The sequence below is a fragment of the Platalea leucorodia genome (assembly GCF_965183815.1).
Source record: "Platalea leucorodia genome assembly, chromosome: 5".
NCBI lineage: Eukaryota > Metazoa > Chordata > Aves > Pelecaniformes > Threskiornithidae > Platalea > Platalea leucorodia.
This window is the reverse complement of record NC_138827.1, coordinates 41,105,477-41,123,846: the sequence shown is the minus strand read 5'-3', so window position 1 is coordinate 41,123,846 and position 18,370 is coordinate 41,105,477.

Here is an 18,370-nt window from a genome sequence, read left to right as displayed (position 1 = left end):
CAACACCCTCACTGCTGCATTGCCACAGATTTGTCTATGTCCTCCGCCGATACCAGCAGGTATTTCATAAATATTCCGCAAGACAACCTGCTGTCTTCCACACTGTTTCCACAGACAGCACGGGAAGTTAATTTCCATCCATAATATTTGAAAATACCTTAATTATGAATTTAGCAAGTCTGCTTACTAATGCAGTTTTCCCTAAATTATGTCATGGTTGAGTGAGAATTGAGTCATAAAAAGTAGGAATGAACACGTAGACTGAAACAAAGGCCTTTGGAAATCTGCTTTGCAGAGCAATGTGAGGAGGGAAAGCTCTTGTCTGTCTGGGACAATGTCTGATCTTAAGCTATATATCTGGTATTTCTAACGTTGCCTATGGAAGAAGTGCTTCAGCACTGTCTCTCCCTAACCATGGTCTGCTCTGCTGCTGGTCCCTGACCACTGCATAGGTCTTACAAGCGCTCTGCACTGGGGATCGCTACTGAATTTAATGTCATGGAGGATATTACACACTGCAGCAACAGGAGTCGGAAGGACATGCATAATCCAGAGCACCAAGAAGTGCAACTGAAAAATTTATGCAGTGGGGTTAATGCTGGGGCAGCAGTCATTTGTGCAGTGCCATCTACCAGTGCCACCTCACTAGACCTCTCCTCAGGACAGCCCCCTGCCCTCCTCACCCCACTTTTGGCTAAGTGTTTTGCCCAGACTTAGTTCCAAGGGTGGCAGCCCCACTCCTTCAGGTACAACCCATCAGTTCTTCTTTGTGTCTCTAGTTGTTTGATTAGCAAGATCTTCACATGTATTATCTGGGTCTCAAACTAGGTTTCTCAAGCTGTCCCTCTTCCTGATGAAAGTTCCAAGTGAGCGTTAAAGGGCACAATAGGAAATACCACATATTAGACTGTGGTCTCTGATTTTGGTGGGCATGTTACAGGGAAGAAGGTGGTACTCATATATACAGGTCCATGCCTCAGGCCTGCTCATCCTCGTGCTGTTTGATGCAGACTTGAACACCTCTCCAAACAACTGTAAGCAAGATATATCCAGAGTGCAAGCATGACCATTGATCCATCGGCCAATCCACAGGCCAATCCACAATCCATCCATTGCCTGAAGTCACTCTTCCTTTAAGGGACCAACAGGGGCATAACCATATCTTGAAGTTTCTCCAGCTTTGGCAAATGCAAATACTGTGGTGTCTTCAGTCCCTGGACTACATATGAAATTAAAATCAGAAAGCAGTTGATGTTTTAGTTTCTATACTGAGCTGGTTTTAGTTTTTCCAAAATCCTGCATATAACGCAGCCAAATGGCAAGGGCAATTGCGGCACTGATTACCAGGGAAATATTTGTAGGAATTAGTGATGAAAGTTCAGCTGTAAACCCATCCTACAGAACTTATTGATTGAAATTTAAAGATGCTTTAGCAAATGCTGTTGTTTTCAAAGAGTAGCAACGTCATTCTTTATACTCTGTGTTTTATATATTTGTATGCATCCCACAGTAACATATCTTCATTTATATATTTTTAAGATGACATTCTAAAGGATGATCATACTACCAGATACCTTGGAGATCAACTATAAGGTATTGAATAAATTGACAAAAAATGTTTTGGTTTGTATATAAAGAACAAAAGGATGAGTAAGTCACGATTGTTTGCTGCTGTTCTAATCATCCATCCAAAGGAGACAAGGTTCAAAAGTCCCTCCAAGCATCTGTAGATCCAGCTATAATTTGCAGTTCTAGAGACTTTTTTGCGGGAGCAAACCATTTAACAAGCACTGTGAATATGTCAAAAAAGTTATTTTCTCTATTACAAATGCATTCTATTGAATTTGTCTCCATGTGGTGGGTTGACCTTGGCTGAATGCCAGGTGCCACCAAGCCGCTCTATCACTTTCCTCAGCAGGATGGGGCAGGGGAGAAAATGAGATGGAAAAAACCCCTTGTGAGTCAAGATAACGGCAGTTTAATAAGAGCAAAAGCAAAGGTCACATGCAGAAGCAAAAGGAAAGCAAAGATTTTATTCCCTACTTCCCATCAGCAGGCGATGTCCAGCCGCTTTCCAGGAAGCAGGGCTTCAGTACACCTAGCAGTTGCTCTGGAAGACAAACGTCATAAATAATGAAAGCCCTCACTTCCTCCTCCTTTCTTTTAGCTTTCATTGCTGAGCAGACATCATATGGTTTGGAACATCCCTTTGGTCAGTTCGGGTCAGCTGTCTTGGCTATGTCCCCTCCCAAGATCTTGCCCACCTGCTGGTGGGGGGGAATGTTGGAGAGACAGCCCTGATGCTGTGTGAGCACTGCTCAGCAGCAGCCGAAACACTGGTGTGTTATCACCACCTTTCTAGCTATCAATACAAAGCACAGCACTATGAGAGCTGCTATGGGGAAAATTAACTCCATCTCAGCCAGACCCAATACACTCCATTTCTTTCCTTCAGCTCCATTAAAGAACTTAGATCTCCACTGAATTAAAACTGGTTACTGCTATCAAATATCAGTTAGAAAACACCATCATTTTTCTTTTCCCATTCTAGTTTTAACTATGCTTTTACATGTGTCTTGGTCTCCACTGACAGATTTGAAAAAATCTGGATATTTAAAGGAATTACACTGGGAACTGCAATGGCTTTCTCTGCAGGTGTTGCCCCCCTCATTCACTCCCTGTTTATTAGCTATTCCAACAAAAGCAGTAAATAAACAATAAAAGAAGTAGCGGCCCTGGCAAGATGCAGATGAGCTCAATGCTTAGCGTTCACTGCCTTGATGTCTTCCCCAGGTGGAATGGAAAATGAGGTGGGAGTGATGGACTTGCTTGGTGGGTAGGGCAGGGGAGAGGACAGGGCTTGCTACTGATAACGTTTTCCTTTTAGAAATCCAGAAACATTTCTGCATCCTGACCATTAAAGCCCTGCCACATGCTATAAAACAATGGGTTTAGAGACTACCAAGTGAATCTCATGAGGACAATTTTCAATCTTAAAAGGACAAAACACAGACAGGGAGAAATGATCTTATATACATCACTACCCTGGCATCCCTCATTCATAAACGCTTGGGCACGGACTGTTCTTCTGCCAAGATGCACAATCAGCATTGCAGACCTGAAGAAAAATGTGGGAGAAACTACAGGAGCAAACCTGGACCTGATGGCAGAGTCAGGGAATACAAACGGGTGAAATAAAAGAGACCGTGGTGAGATTCAAAATGTAGGCCAAGCCCATTCAGCTCTTGCAATCAAGTGTTTACCATCTGCCGCAACATCATTCTGCCCCCATCCTTGTTCCCTTCATTCTGAACAATGCAACGTTTCAATCTTCTTTAAATTCAAGGACACCAAGCCCCTGACTGCCCCGCTCACTAGCACTGAATAGGAAAACAAACCTGCCCAGCCTTAACAGCATCTTAGCTTACGTCAGTGATGCAGAACATATTGCTTCAAATGCATACTCTTCTGGGGGTGCCATCCATCCACACTGACAAGAAATTGAGCGTTCCCTCCCTTTATCATGTCTGAGAGAGAGGAATGTGTGAAGCAAAGCTAAATGTGTGAAATGCAAATACAAGTCGCTACATTCTGCTAATACATTTCCTATACCGTCTAGGAGTATCACAGAGCTCCGGATCGAGGATGCTAATCTCCCCAACAGATGGCACGTCGTCCCTACCTACGTAGAAAAGATGTGCTTCTGAAAAAGCGAAGAGGCAGGAGCAACATGAAGCGTGCGAGGGGGACAGAGTGCCATCCCTCCTATTCACAGCGTTGAATATCAGGGCCCGGGATCACAGTGGAAACTAAGGGAGCTCTATTCCACGTGTTCTCTCAAAGAAGGTACAGGCCATAGGATTATTTTGTAAAAAGAAAAAAAGAGAGATTTTTGGGATCCTTTAATTGGCAAAAACTTTTTTAAAAATAATGTTTGATTAAGTACAGGAGTAATATTATACTAGTATAATATAATGTGGAGATTTGCATCCACATTTTCTTTCCACGCAAACACCTATGCATATATGTATAACATAAATTTCATATACAAGAAGAGTTTGCCACATCTGGGCAAGGCAGACACAAAGAAGTATAGCTGGTGTCACAACAGTTCTATTGGGATATCTTGTTTTGGGCCAATATAGCTATTTCTCAATCATAAACTAAGCCATAACAGAGCACTATTCTTACCTAACTACATACATTGGGCATGAAGCTCAGAGGGCCTTCTGACAGAGCTGACTTGATTCATTTTGCCGCAGACTTGAGGAAAAGTTGATGAGGTCTTTCTTACTATTTCTTACTATAAACTGCAAGTATTATAGTCCCTGGCAATCTGCTTGTGATTTATTCTCTGCATAGGTGCAGTTTGACCAATCCCAAATTTCCTTCCACAATATCATAGACATACTAAACAAGTATAACACTAATTTTATTACTAAAACTGACTTTCCCAGGAGATGACTAGTAAACTACTATTTTGCTAGTCCAAAAGGTGATCACTTTTTTTATTTCCCAAATGGTGTTAATAAAGTTACTCTGTGTTGGCCAGCTTGTAGCCTTTTCGATGCTGAGCTATAAAAGGGAGGGCCAAGAGTCAGGATACAGCCTTTGAAGTGCATTGCAAGTAGAAAAGTGAATGCCAAATTCAAACCTTTAAGGAAGGTTATTTTATCTACAAGATAAAAGGAACAGGACAGGATACTGATCTTCCACATTTTTCCTGACCTGTATCTGGTCTGCACTGCAGTTAACCTAGGAAAGAGTTGCACTGTTTTGGCTGGATTAGAGCGGTCTGTCCCAAATGCTTACATTTATAAAATAAATTCATGCTATTTTCACATATGAAGTTTATTCCTGAAATCCAGTCAAGCTGAAATCAAGGATAACGTGGTGTCTTAAGCCACATCAGAAAAATTAATCATCAGCATCATTTAAATTTAGATTTGCACAATGATATCGGCTTCTATTACACCTGGAGGTATTCTCCATAAACTCTTGATAAGAGCTGGAAAACACCCACAGAGAATATTTCTGCTTCAAAGATTGGACTGATGTCCAGATCCACCTGACTACTCTGGACTTACCGGGATTAAACCTCTGTAGCTGTCACCTAACTCCTCTTGTAAGTATTTCACTCAAAAACTCAGAGCCTCCAAACCTCCTCACAGCCACCGAGCAACACTGAAGATGGCTCCCAAAGTTTCATCATAAATTTGCTAGGCATGGAAAGGTCGTCTTCTGGGCAAAGGTGTAACCACCTATGTCCTACCAGGTTGAGAATTAAAACGCGTAACACTCCCAGAATCCACAAATTGATTTTTCTGCCTGTCTTATTTTGAAGAAAGATAAAAAATTTATTGAGGAAAGTCTATAGAGAAAACAATTTGCATATGCCAAGCTGCTTACGAGTCTCTTCTGCTGCTCCTAAAGGCCACCGGTGTCTCAGCTTGATCCAATTACTGCATTGTACAGCTTATCACACTGACCATTTTCTTTTCCTCCTTTTCGTCAGTGCTGAGCCTCATTAAGGGGAAATATGACAGGTCCAGTCAGTGTTAAATCCAAACTCTTGGATTAGTCCTGTATTTGGAAGCAACCTTCGGTTGTGTGAACTTTCATTCAACACAAAAGTAGCCTCCTGGTACTCACACTATTTAGTGGATTGGTACCATTCACAGTAGTTGTGCTTGTCATATTGTTTTCCCCTGAATTTTGTCTCTAATAAAGATTGATACTTATATATGTGTTTGCATATATACATATTTCCTTGAAATGTCTTTCAGCACTCTGGTAAAACACCAGTAAGATATTTTTCAATGGATTGAAAAGATCCCTGTATTTTTTTTTTCATTCTGCTATTCTGAAATGTCAGAAATATCAACAAAGTGATGCTTGACATGAAAATGCAACAGTATCCTATCCTTAAGCTTGAATCATTCTGAACAGACAGAGGTCCTATTCCTTTAAATTCTCCCTGTCCTTCAGTTTTAACTCTCTTGTACAGCCTCTCAGACACACAACAGGAAATAAGCTATCGTCTTATTTCTCTACAAAAGCATTTAAGAAAAATGAGTACTTTACCTTCTCTGGGTCAGAACATTTCCACTGTAACATCTCAGCATAAGCACAGAGAAATGGCTTACATATTAATTTAATTCCTTGTTTAAGATGTAAAAGCAAGACTTTCAAAAGCAATACGCTTTGTGTACTTCAGACCTCTAGTGAAGCCCCATCACTCGCTGACCATGGCACTTGAGAGTGCTTGTCCACAGGGGAGCCCTCTCCCTGCTGCCGCGCGTGGGCTGGGGATGCTCCCGGCCCTGCTCCCAGCTGGCTGCCCCAGGGCTGGCTATGCCTGCCCTGCCAGCACCCCACCGCTACGGCAGATCCTGCCGCTGCTCGGCAGGTTTTTTTTCACCATCATTGCTTTCATAACCATCTCTTGAGTTCAGCTGTGTCCTAGCTTTTTCCTGATTTCAAAAAGTTTCAGTTTTCACCAGAAAACTACTAACTGGTTTTAACTGAGATTAAGATATGGAAAATTACAACTTTTCTGGTCCTGAGAAGACTATTTCTAAAATTCCTCTTGAGCCTATAGCTCATTTAGCCCAGAGCAAGTAATAGAAAAGCAAGGAGCTGTAGGACCTGAGCACCACCGAACCTGACCCCCCAGGCAGGGGTTGAGCATCCATGCTGCCTTGGGTGCTGGTACTGATGCTTGAAGGAGACCCTCCTGATTTGGTCCTACAGCTCCAGCTGCCTTCTTTTAACCAGGCAGCACACACATGCGCACACACACAGAGCACACACAAACACACCCCCAACTCTGTAAGAGACTTTCCTTAAATTTTAAGGAAAGTGAAACATAAAAGCACAATTTCTAGCACCACAGGAGGAAGGGATCTAACCACCCGCCCTTGCAAAGGGGGCTTGCAAAGGTAGAGCGAGGTGTGGTTCATCCCAGGGAGGCTCAGCAGACTATCTGTCCTTTCTGCGTATGAAAACCTTTCCCTCCATGACGAGGTACAGAAGCTAAACTGGGCACTGCTTTATCACAGGCAGTGCTACTCAAGAACATACACAACAACAGGAAAAAATAATACCAAAAAAGAGGCTGAGCCTTTCCCACTCACTAATTTTAGTTTCAAAGCAAGAGGCTGAACAAACAAGCACCTGACAGCACGGGCGTTTTGGGATGCCAGCTCTCATGGGACCCTGGGGTGCGCTCGGGCGACAGCTCAGCATGCACCATGCTGTGCTGCTGTCTGTGAGGCAGCGTCTCTCAAAACATTACCGTAACTTCCACAGTAGCCATTGCTTAATGAACCATGGTTTAATCCATTAATGGAGCTGAGCCAAAATGAGTAAAATCACGCTCAGGGCACATTTGTCCATTTTCTGTTGTCTCTTGAATCTCAGCTGGGGGAGGATGGACTGAAGCAGTTCTCTGACAGACGACGCAGACTTGTTGGGGGAAAAAAAAAAAGTCACATTACAATCATCAATTGCATGACCCTTTCAGGAGGTGTTCATCAATTGGCAAGGTGTGCTTCATCCAAGTGCAGAGAACTTCTCCAAACTCCACCCTTATTGCTGGCTTCCTTCAAAAATATCAAAGCCAAAAAGTAATATCAAAGTTGCATCAACAATGGCACCAGCCATGGCCTTCCAGTTTATACATCCTGAGTAAACAGAAGGGTTCATTTGAGGAGAACCAGAAAAACCCCTACCTTTTATAGGCACTTCATGCACTTTTTAAAAGGAGATGGAAATGACATGCAGGCTATGTGCCTTTTGCCCCCCAGTGACTTCTGCGAGGCAAAATCCAGAAGCAAATCCCAGAGCAGGGCCCTTGAGTGCAGGGAGGTGATGCTGCTTGGAAAGGGAACCGTGCTCACGTAAGGGGCTGATCATGCTCCTGGAGGTCAGCCCCTCGTCTTTCCTCTCAGGGCTGTGTTTGCCAGCATTGGCCCCTCTGCTTGCTACCCCTGTGCCACCTCAGAGGTTTGCTCCCGGTGCTGCTAACTGCCCACGGCAAGCCCTTACCAGACTACCCCCGGGAAGCTGCCTGCACGGCCCTCAGCTGCCTCGCTCGCTGCAAGGGTAACCAGTCCACAGTCTATGAACCTGCATTCACAAACGATGCAGTCTTGTTCCCTGACTCTTCACTGCGCTTTATGCAGGGATCATCTCTGGTGACTAAGACACTGACCAACAGATGCCTTGTATTCCCAATATCAGGTGCACCAGAGAACCCCTCAGCGAAGCAAAGGCATGGGCAATATCTTCAGCTTTGTCCACTGCTGGGATGGCTGGATGGAAGGAGTTTCTAGGCAGTGCACAGCCTTTCTCCAAGTCGCTGCCGAGCTGACCAAACCTACAGCACAGCCGTCACGCTGGTGTTACCCCACACTCACTGAATACATGGAGCACAGCACCTTCCTGAAGCCAGCAGAACCACAAGTTGTCTAAAATAATAATAAAAAATAAATACAAATAAAACAATAAATAATAAATAATAAAAGCTCGGGATCCTGGGTTGGGCTGCCTGCACATGCTCCGGTCGCGAGCGCTTCTCGGTACCGGGAACAGCAATGCAGGAAGGAGCTAAGGAGCAGTTCAGGAGTCAGCGTGGGGCTGGATGGGCCTATTAGCCCTGGCAGAGCTCCAGTGATGCCAGATCCAGCGTAATTTTCAATACAAATGGAAACACAATGCAGGAAGCCACAAACCATCTGTATGAAAAGCTAGCTTAGGTCTGCAGAGTTTATTAGCCTGGGCTCCTGGCCACAAGAAAATACCTAATTTGCTTCTGGACTGCAGCTAGCTCTGGAAACCACACAGGATGTTTTTGCTGCACTGCATGTAAGCAGTGAGTAGGTGTCACCTTGATTATCCAGTGTTATATATATCTTTGAGGAGGACAGCCTATTTTGCACCAGTAATTCTCATGATGCATAATTAGAGCAAAGAAATATAGGAAGAGGTGGAAAAGCATTTCTTATATTTATTCTTACATAGATGAGCTGCAACTTTAACTATAATTCATGGAAAAAAGACCTGTTTGTGTTCAGTTTGACAAATAGCTGGATCCCACCACTCCCTAGGCTGGGCTGTACACAGCAGGGCCAACTTTCTTGAAGCTGAGGTGAAAGGAAACTTAAAGGAGGGCATTCCTTTGGGACCAGGGGCAAAGGAGGCCAAGCTGCTGTGCACCATGTGCGTGGGCTGGTGCAAACTGTGCCAGGAACCGCTGGGAGCCTGCCCGTGCCCATGCCAGCAACAGTCACACTGGTGCACAGGGCTCAGGAAGATCTCATCTCTTTAATAAGGCCTTGAAATTAGTTTCAAAAAGGCAAGAGGGTGATTGTTCAACATACTTCCACAATTCTGGGAAAGAGCACAGTTTAGGTTTGCTCCTCACTTACATTAGTATGCTGGGAAGATGCAGAAAGGATTTAGAGCAGTCTGTCCTTGAAGGGATGAGACCCAGATTTTGCTGTCATGGAATATTAAAGCATTGGGTTCATGTTGCAGATGAAGGTACAAGTTAGGTACCACATTGCTCAGTCCTGACAGGACTGAGGCACTTCTAAACATGACCAGAAGCAAGATTTCAGATACCATAGGAGCTTCAATGTCAGAAATCCAGGTGCCTATGAATTTAGGCCCATCAAGGGCTGAGCATCAACTCAGTGTGTATTTGGAGGAGCATGGTTTCACAGACTGAGGTGCTCAAAGGGGGATTGAGGAGTAGAGGAGATTTGGCAGTACTTTTGCAAACTTCATCCTTATGCAAGTCGCTTACTTAAAGCTCATTTTTAAGCTCCAACACTCCAGTTTCCCCCTGTGGTAAAATTTGAATGTTGCAATAATAAAAAACCACAAACAAAACCAAACCAAACCAACCAAAGAAACCCCAAAAAACTCAACCGAAAAAGCCCTAACACATGAACTATAAAACTGTGCATTCTGCTTTTCCTATGTGCAATCTGGACATTTTGTGAATTTATGTGTTCCACCCAGCCATGCAACGGAAGTGCCAGCAGACATACAAAGCCCCGGCTGTGTGGTCTGGGTATTTGCAATCCAGCAGCAGCAATCTGTAAGCAGGGCAGTGGCAGCAGAGACCACGCACTCGGGGACAAGTTTGCACCAGTGGTGCTATTTAGAAAATGTGTTTATCAGACAACTCTTTCTTTGAATCTTTCCTCCAATTCCTGTTTTGCTTCTTACCAGTGTGCCCGGTGCAGCCTGTGCCAGGACTGTGGTGCTGCATGTCGGCACGGTGACCCCGGCAATGATCCCATGAGGGTCAGAGCTCCCCGTGGAAGGCCGACAGCTAGCAGGGTGAGCTGAACCCTCTCTTGCCTCTCTACGCAGCCTTTCACACACTGAGTTGCCCAAGTCGTTTTCCAAGCTGCGGATCTCCCTTAACAACCTTGTATGTGACTCCAGGCTGCTGGGGGCAGAACGGTCACTGCTTTCCTATAGAAACTAGTGCACGGAGAGATTTTTTTCCCACCAGAGCAATTTTACCCCTCTTTTAGGCTCCGCTTCTAAGAGAAAGTATGCTTAAAGCTGTGGAGAGTGTTAAGCAGTATCCCAGGCTACCTTTTAACAGGAGAGCATCACCCCTCTTCTCTTACTCTTACACTCCTTAGAAGACCTAAAATTACCGTTGACTGTTGTGTAGCAAGAGAGAAAAGCTGTGTCTCGTGGTGATGGACTGGATTACTCCACTGACTTTTACCTTCAGCAAACAGGCTCCATGTATACCAGGACATTGTTTAAAAGGAATGATCATCTTTTTAATAGATCACATACTGAGTCACAAGCTACATATTCAACAGAAAATCAAGCCAATTTCTCACTTCTTCTAAGATATCCCTGAAGGATAATCGACCTCTACCGAGCTGTTTCTTAGTTGGAAACTAAATAATTAAGCTGGAGGAATGCATTTCTCTTTCAAGTTTCTCTCTGTATTTTCTTTTTTCTTCTTCGTACCAAATACATCAGCATGAACATAAGCTATCTACTTTAATTAAAAATTAAAATTAGCTCTAGTTTTGTTTTGTTAAATCCACAGCTGAAAAACAAGAGACTGTCAAGACAGAAGAGGAAAACATTGCAACCTTCCTGCCAGTTCTCATCCCTACCCACTTACCCAGCAAATCGTAAACATGCCGTGCAGTGTCTTCTTCCTGCAGGTTAACTCAAGAGTCTTCAGCAGGATTTGCTGCACATGGACTTCAGCTCATAACAGCAGCTGTGCGGAATGTAAATAAAGAAATGGACAATACCGTAACATGATAGATTTGTGAAGCCCCCATATTTGATAGGAATCTTATTAATTTAATCTATTACTGGCTAATTGCTTATGTACTGTAAATCTGCAAAGGTCAATCCTTGAAATCACCAAACAATAAGAAGGTATGAAACACTAACAAGTCCTAATGCAATGAGAATGTTAATCAATAGTCTAAATGAAGCCTTGTATTGCCAATGATGCATGAAAATGTGTTATTGTTAGGGACTACAAGCATGGATTTCACTGAAAGCAATAAAATAAAAAGCCATGTATTTTGAGAGAAATGCAGTATGAACAGCATCTGTAAATACTGACTGTACAATGAACTTTTTCAAAAAAGCATCTTCAAGGAATAAGCCACTTCACTGAAAAGCTACTTTCTTGCACAAAAAGTAAAAGGAGAGTGCTGATGCAATAAAGAAATACTTGACAAAGGCCAGCTCTGAATTATATAGATGTAAGAGGAGAACATTTTTATATATATTAAATACTGCATTTTAAACATATGTAAATAAATATTTGTATACATTAAACTTTCATAAACCTGCAGCCTCACCCCAGACAGAATCCTACAGCTATTCCATTCAAACAACTGTGCCAAGAGAACAGAGTTACTGCAGATGTTCACCGCCGTAGGAGGAAGCAGACTCTTCACCTGGAGGCTCGCTCCACTGTATTGCTTTATGCTCATTTAGAGAATTCATGCCTTCCTGAGTTTCTAACTGGTTCAGATGAACGTTAAGGAAAAATGGTATTTTTAAACCGTCTCTGAATTCTAAAAGGCTGCAGAATAGTGTTCTGTTTGCAGGAGCAATTTAGTTTTATTAAGCAGCATGACATAGACTAAGTGAGCTAAGATGAGCTTTGTACAGTGTGTTGCAGCAGTCATCGTCATCAGCAGAAGCCAATCAGTCTAGAACCTGATTACCGAGAGCTGCGCTGACACGCTGCAAGGGAAGGTGTTAAAAATCCCTCTTCTCACTTACTCATCTGCCGAGCTAGACACCCCATTTCACCTCTGATATTATTGTAGGAATTTCTCATGGCAGCAGAGGTTTGGAAAACTATACTTCTCAGAAAATATTTCTGTGTTTCTCTGTTTTCATTAAACCTCTTTGCCAAACTGCCAATTGTGAAGGTCATTTCACTTGCACACCATTGTTAGAATATATTTCACAAGCAGTGTAGACAGCACTTACTGTGAAATCTGTATTTCTTATTTTCCTGCTGGTAGGAAAATAGAATACTTAAAACCAGTTGGGAACCTAAAGAGTTAGACCTGCTACAGGCAGGTCTTAAATTGCTATTATAAAAAGGTCCATTAGCAGGTTTGATCTGAGCAAGGAGGGTGTGCTCGTTTACTGTATTAGTCTGATTTCTTCCCAACTAAATTCTGTTCATGAATTTTAGGAGTATTGAATTAGAGGAATCTGGTTTTCAGGGCCAGGCATGGATACTGGGAACAGTCATATAATAATGTACTCTTGTTTTTAGGCAGAAAAAAGGAAGCATTATTCTTTCTGAACATTTCCTTCCTCTTTAAATCTTCAGATACTCTGCTTTCTCTAAGGTCATTGCATGGATTTAAGATACACCATTCTGGAAACTAAATTAGCCCTCATTTACTGGGAAGTTGAATGCAGCCAGACTAATAGTGGTGCAAATATAATTGGTTCCCAACATGTGTCAGTGTGTATACTCCTCAAGCCACAGAAAAGATGCATTATGGGACTAATTTTTAAATGTTAATGGATATTGGATGTTTGCCAGACACCCAGCTGTGCACAAAACATTGAGATGGTAAATAGCTCTTGATCTGTTTAGAAACAAATTATAATGGCTGTTTGGATTCCACATGACTGAAGGCATGGTAACCAGCACAGGCTCACAGACTGACCCTATTAACTGCACTAAGGGGAACGCGCCGATTTTTAAAATCAAAATAAGAGACATAAAATAAGGCTATTAAGATGCCATTTAAATTATTTCAGATTAATATTAAACAAACAAAATCCCAACAACAACCCATAGCACCTGTTACCATTGCCTACATGGCCTAACTTATTTAAGGGAGGTTTTTTGCTAGGTTTCTTTGGTAGGAGGTCAAAAAGAAAATGTTTTCATCACTCAATTAATTTGATTCTAAGCTGAGATCTGAGTGAAAGGCTTACCTGCACTTATAGAATAAAATCTCTCCTGCCACACATCAGCAATGGTTCTCACTGAGATGCACCAGGGAACAAGACCTCTCTTCATTTGATGTGTAGTTCTCATAATTTTAATTTAAAGTCTATGAATATCAGTATTTGCAGGAAATTCTCTACTTCAAATGTCTTACTAATTGTATTCATTTGGTCAGCAAAGCCCAACAGGGAATTTTTAATCAGCTGGATTAGGTGCTTTCTATTACTATACTGTAGCATTAGCAGAAAGCATCATTTCGCAAGTGAAAAGTGTACTAATTGTCAGGAACACAGGAGAGCTCTTTTCCATAAAGCTGTGTGTTCAGCAGTTTGAGGCCCCTTTTCACAAATAAATAAGACAGTCACATGTATATTCAGGAGATCTTCCCCTTTAGAATTTTGCTGTTTGGGTTTGAAAAATTCTGGAAAAAAGCTGCCAAGCCTAGGACATGATCAGTCCATTTATGATACCAAAGTTTGTCCATAAAAAAACACCAAAATGGTACACAATTCCAAGCAGAAGAGCACCGTGTCATTGAATCAATAGGGAATGACTCAAGACTGCCTAAGAGCTGACTATGCAATGTCATTAAATCATAGCCTGTCAATAATGCAAAATTTGTACTCCCCAAGTAACTTTGCAGTTACAGCTTTGTATCTTGAATTTGTTCTTCTTAGCATCTATTCCGTAGGTTGGTTTTCCACTGGATGTTTTCTGCTAATTTTGGCATTTTACCTAGCTCATTCTCTATAATCTGAAATACACTAATGTATTAGGAAAGGAAGCCTGAGAGTCACTTTTCAGATTTCTTCAAAATTAATTTTCTCTTTCTCAAAAGAATGTTTCTTTCACCAAATGTAGAACATCTACGAAAATAAAAGCATCCTAACCATTAGGAAATACGTACAATTCTAAGAGGCATCACCAAAACATGTCAAAGAAGGATTATTTTTCCCTGACGGCTCAAGAGTCTTGGTCCATTCTTACAGAGTAAGTATAGATCTTGGGGAAACGTATTCCTTACCACTGACTTCACGTGCTAAAAAAAGGAGACAACAAACAAACAAAAAAACCCCTTCCTCAACACTGAGAACTTGCTTGACAAGCGATGAGACGAGGTCTGGCCCCGCGGAGACATGCCCCAGGCTTGCTGCCACCCCACTGTGGGAAGGAGGGCATCGCTGCCATCCTCAGCCCTGCACAGACCTGGGCACATTGATTCAGTGGCATTGGGACACTCACAGCAGAGGAGTTTTGCTCTCCCCAAAAACTCCAGGCACTCATGGAATCACATAAAGACCTTTACCTCTACCCTGCTAGCAGAATATGAGAAAGTCACAGTACTGTCTGAAGCTACAGGAATAACAGAGAAGAGTCGGGGTTTGGACATATGAGCATTGGTAGTGAATTGGGCTTGGAAGAGGGAAGCAAGGGTGGCAACTGGATCCCCTCGGAGCTTCAGGAGGGAGGGGTTTATGCCTTTGATGCTGCGCTGAGGAGATACGCTGTGCTGCCAGCTCATGCTTCCTCCACCATTGCCAATAGGCAAATCACAACTAGCTGATGTCCCACAAGAGCAAAAAGGGTGAAAACAAGCTTACTGTTCATTCCTCCCCCTGGCTGGGGGTCTAGAAGGAGTACGCCCATAGCCATGTGCAATTCACACCTTTATAATGTTGTAATATCTTCCACCCCAGCTGCAAGCAGATAAACAACTGGGACTTCTCTTTCCTAGTAAATCACTGATTCAACATCAGGATTCAGACAGCACAACTACTTCAAGGACCAAGTTATACCTTCAGTTATGTTAGCATAAATCTGAAATAATTCCACTAAGATTGGAGAATGCATTCTTAATTTCGAAAAGCAAATGAGAACAGAGTCTGACCAGCAGCATTCAGGGTTTGAACGACCTACATCCAAAGTGTGTTTTCACAGATGCAGAGTAATTTCATTAGAGTACTCTGCAAAATCTTTTACTTGCATAACTTGTTTCCATTTCTTTTTAGTGTAATGAGATTTCATGATGAAAGCCAAATACAATCTAGTATAGCAAAAGTGCATGTTACGCTGATCCTAATAAGCCCAATGAAAATCAATAATGCTGCTAGTTTCCCTGAAATCAGCCCACATAAGCTCTAAGCACCATGTTCTGCCTAAAGCAGAGTATTAGCAGCTTACATAAGACAGATATTTCCTAGCAGAAAATCTGAAAACAAACACACTTGAGGAAAAAAGAAATAAATAGTTGTTACAAAAAACAAAAAACAAAAAAACCCAAAACAAACAAACAAAAAAACCAAACCAAACCAAACAAAACAAAATTGGAGACAGTTGTCTCCTGTCCTTAAACTGCGGGTGAAAGATCAGTTCCCTTCCTTTTTCATCCAGTTGCTGGCTGCTAGCAAACTGCCATGCTGACTGCAGCCTGCACGACAGTGAGTTGCCAGGCCCTGGCTTCTCTGTCCCCTGTAAAAGAAGAACGATATTGTCCACCCATTTGCTGAACAAGGACAAGAAATTTTGCTCTGAGAGCAGAAGCCCCATTTTCACTGGCATGGAAATGAGGATTATAATAAAATGGGAAAAAAACATCAAGCGCACTGTATCAAGGAGTGGTAGTAAAAATTCAGGCAACCTGCTGCAATCAACTTTGAGAAGATGCGTGTATCATCTATCATATTTCACTCTTTTTGCTTGTAGCTTGCCCTGCATTCAGTAATGGGAAATACTGAGTTAAGAGGGGAAGAGAGGGCAGATGTGAAAGCAAAGACAAGAACGCACAAATATCAGAAGACGGAAAAGGACAGTTTATCTATATGTTTAGTCATATATAGTATATCTGAGAGCAATATCCATCATTATGTAGATTTTTATACTGCATGTATTTCAAATAAAATTCTTCTTTGAAGTTTACCTCTTCTTAAATAAGCTAATAAATGTAGGAAGCTTAAAATATAATTTCCATTGCATTAGTAAGCTGTTTTTTCTTCACATAAGAAAATGTTTCTCTGTAATGATCTACCTTATGAATGACCTGGGGAAATAATTTCAGGTTTCTTTAAAATATAACCATTTGCTTCTTATTGGTGAGTTCGATTTCACTAAAAGTTATGGAGTGAACAGCAATAGCCTATTTGCAATATTGGATAGCCAAAGGTGCATAATTATTTCCAGTTTACTATTAAAATAATATTTAAATAATTCAGCATGCAGTTGCTTTATTCTTTTGTTAATGATGTACTATTAACAGCTTGACAGATTTGCAAGAGTGAAGCATTTTATGAATTTTTTGAATTAGAAAATTCTTACAGAAGAGAATGTAAGCACGAGCTTTTATTTTTGTATAACGATTGCATTATAAAGTCTTTCCTCGGGACAAAAATATATTGAATTTCTGCAACTGTATAACTTCATGTAAGTAGTATATTTGTATTTATTTCCAAATGTAAGTAGGGTAATTCTGAATAAAATGATTGTATATACAGACCACACATATGCAGCATATAGAAATATGTGCCATGGATACATTGGAAATGTACTTCTCCCTTTGACAGGGGGATGGGGCATGGCTCGTTCTGCCTAGTTCAGAGGTTGTAACGGCTTATGCCTGTACATCACAGGTGTACAGTACTGTTGCTATGGCGACTGGCTCAAATGAGCAGGAAATTTCATTTTGATAAAGTTCTATTCTTGGGCAGAGGAAGAAGGCTCTATATTCAGCGTCACATATGGCATTTTTTAATGTTTCAGACACGTTCTGTAAATAACAACAGACTTAAAAAGCAAGTCACATTTTCCCTTCGTGGTATTAGTACCTGTAAGTAACACCACCAAAGTGGAAAATTAATTTCAGGTGAAATGTTTCATTAATTTTAACTTATGTAAAACCATTAATATTTGTTAATCAAAGAAATCAAACTTCCTCAGATGGAAGATCTTTCCAACGCAATCAATCAAAACAATGTTTTGAAAACAGTGAAATGAAATACTTTCACTTTTTCCAGCTCTCCACACACCAGCATCTATCAACTCTATCAATTCACTAACGCTGACAGAAATTTGCTAAGCAATTCCACAGACCAGAACCTGCATTTTTCAGGGGAAAGAGGATTTGACCGAAAGCTGCCACCCAGCTCTCTTCACTAAGGACAAAGAAAAGACAATTATCACAGGGCTGGAGAGCATCTGAAGTAGTTGCCTCTTCTTTATCTTTATCCCCTGGCTCTCACTAGCACTTTCTTCCCTCCAGGGACATTGCACAGTGGGTTCCCAGCCAGGGAACGAATGACCACTGCTTTCCCCCAGAGCCTGCCAGAATCTCGCAAGCCTCCCCAAACCGATGTGTGTTCCACCTACAGAAGGGAAAAAATCTACTATTTATGGGAAAAAACAATGGGGGGATTAAAGCAGGAGTCAGGGACCAAGAGGGGGACTGGAGGTGGCACAGGGTGGCAGAACGGCAGTGGAGCCCTTTGCCAGGGGGCCACACGTGTCTCAGTGAGGAGCAGGCTGGAGCGCTTGGGAAGCAAGAGACCAGATCTCCTGCACAGGTTAAAATCTCAAGAGGAGAAAAGTTCTTAGCTCATTTGGCAAACAAGGATCAGGAGGTATCTTTGGTAGGGTTTTTTTTGTTTGTTTTGGTTTTGGTTTTTTTTTTTTTTTTTTTTTTTTTTTTTTTTTTCTCTTTTGAAATCTTGGTATTTGAAAGCTCCTAGCTATTTACATCTAGCAGCCTTATGCAAACAGCTATTATACTAAGACCTTTTTTGGATCGTGGGAATTTTTTCTGCACTAATTTGTAATATAAATCATTTAAATATTAAAGAATTTACTACTACTCCTAGACTTTGTGCAATGCTTGGAAATTAC